Consider the following 2,001-nt stretch of genomic DNA (forward strand, 5'->3'; position numbering starts at 1 on the left):
GGAAAATATATTCATATATACAAAAGTCTGTGCATGCAAAGCGGAAAAAGTATGCTTACATATACAAGATAATCCATGTATGCAACGCAATGAAAACCTTAAACATATATATATGAGGTGCAATATTTTCCATAGTGGAAGGAAAAAACTATAATATCGTTCTGGTTAACCATTCGAGTACATACAGTACAAATATTGCTATATAGTTAGCCGAATGCATGTTGTTCAAACATTGTTGTATAAACAACTGAATGAATACTATACAACCCTAGCAAGTAAGACAGATGCATAAAGAATACAGAGCAACGGCATGGGGCAACCATTATAACCTGAGTCATATACGAAGATTCAGTTATAAAAATGAACAATCCAGCATCTGATAGTATAAACCCTTGCACTATTGGGAACGATAAAAGAGAACAGAGTGTATATATATTCATGGTTATACAAAATGTGTACTGCCCTGAGGGCGCAAATAGAGTCACAGTCACATAAAATTATAAGTTTATACACAGTCCAATACTCGAGTGAAAACCTTGAACGATTACAGAAGTTCATTTAAAAGAACTAAACCCTCAATCAAAGTCGAGTTTCATTAGCCAGGTCTGCGCACCACGGCCAGACCCGAAACCCCATATCTAAGAATAGAAACGGCAAACAGAAACAGAGTATGCCGCAAGGGGGCAACCATGTGAACAAACGAGAAACCTTAAATACATGCAAGCGAACTATGGAAGTTCCGCCGTGCTCATTAACAAATCTGGCGAGTATGGACTCGACCAGTCTCAAAGGAAAAACAAATACAAGTCTTGAGGGCTCTCTGAGGAGTATACCTCGGCCAGTGCAGCAATAAGGCCCTCATTGAGCGGCAGTCTGCAACCATAACCTAGATAGCTTTAAACCCATGAGGCGGTGAAGCTTTAAATAAAGGAGCAGAGAAGCAAGGTTGAAGCTTACCTGTGGCCGCTGTGAGGGGAAGCCGTCATGCACAGCTGCTTGACACCGCCAGTGGGGTCGCAAAACCCAGCTGCGTGCCTAGGAGTAAAAACATTCAAGACTGTAAGAATTCGTATGAAGATAAACTAACTGTAAGGTTGTAAGATCTCATATCCAATAAACTTACTGAAAACACACAGGAAACACGTAGAACCGAAGATCATTACCTGTGTAGCACTGAAGGCAGTCACTGTACAGCTCCGGAGTGGATGCAGTCTAAGAGGGTATCGCTCGTGAGATAGACCAGAGGCGAGGTGCCGAGACAGAACCGGAGGAAATAAACGAAACAATAAACCCCGTGACCGCGTGGCTGAAGCTTATGTAATGCCGTAAACCCTGGATTGGATCTCAACCCTTCGATCCATTGGTGTAATCCTGACCGTTCATACAAGGCGGGAAGGTCAGGCGTAAGGACCGAGAACTCAACGATCCAGGCATCACATGGCCAAAGGAGTCCAGCAGTGCCACCTCGCGCTATAAGGACGGGTGCCATTAAGACAGGGATGTGTTGGCGCCTGCAGGCGCTGCGGCAGGACCACCAACGCCTGCACTTCATTAACTACTCCCAACTGAAGTGGACTAACAGCTAAGCTCCACCGAAAGGTCAAAGGATTATACCGAAACCCATGACAAAGCATATGTTGCGTGGCAATAACATATGTCAACCATGGTTACCACCGAACTTAACAGAGAATTAATAAAGTGCTTAATATGTGGTATAGTATATATATATATTGTCTATATAATAATGCTATGTGAGCAAATATGCGGCAGACATTATAGTTGCATCAAGTAAAGCATAAGAAGAATAGCTATATAAGCATACAGTAAAAAAAAAAATTATGTATGTGGTTGAAGGTGTGACAGGTCAATTGGGCGACATTTACCACAATCCATGGACGTGAGTATATTGATTATTATGGGAGATAAGTAACAATAAATTGGGGGAGAAAAATAAATTACAAAGCCGAAGTTGGTTTTACAAAAATATCAGAGAAGAGATGG

At 41.8% G+C, this 2,001-nt stretch overlaps 1 long non-coding RNA gene across 1 annotated transcript; it reads right to left on the reverse strand.

Moving 5' to 3' along the window:
* Window positions 1-410: 410 nt before the first annotated feature.
* On the reverse strand, window positions 411-1,278 carry LOC149240757 (uncharacterized). Its single transcript, XR_016245552.1, has 3 exons — window positions 1,164-1,278; window positions 958-1,035; window positions 411-873 (listed from the first exon to the last, which is right to left on the reverse strand). It is a non-coding gene; the product is annotated as an uncharacterized LOC149240757 (long non-coding RNA).
* Window positions 1,279-2,001: the final 723 nt, after the last annotated feature.

Source organism: Pinus tabuliformis, chromosome 8, assembly GCF_031772625.1.
Source record: "Pinus tabuliformis cultivar Carrire ecotype Pingquan chromosome 8, CPIR1, whole genome shotgun sequence".
NCBI lineage: Eukaryota > Viridiplantae > Streptophyta > Pinopsida > Pinales > Pinaceae > Pinus > Pinus tabuliformis.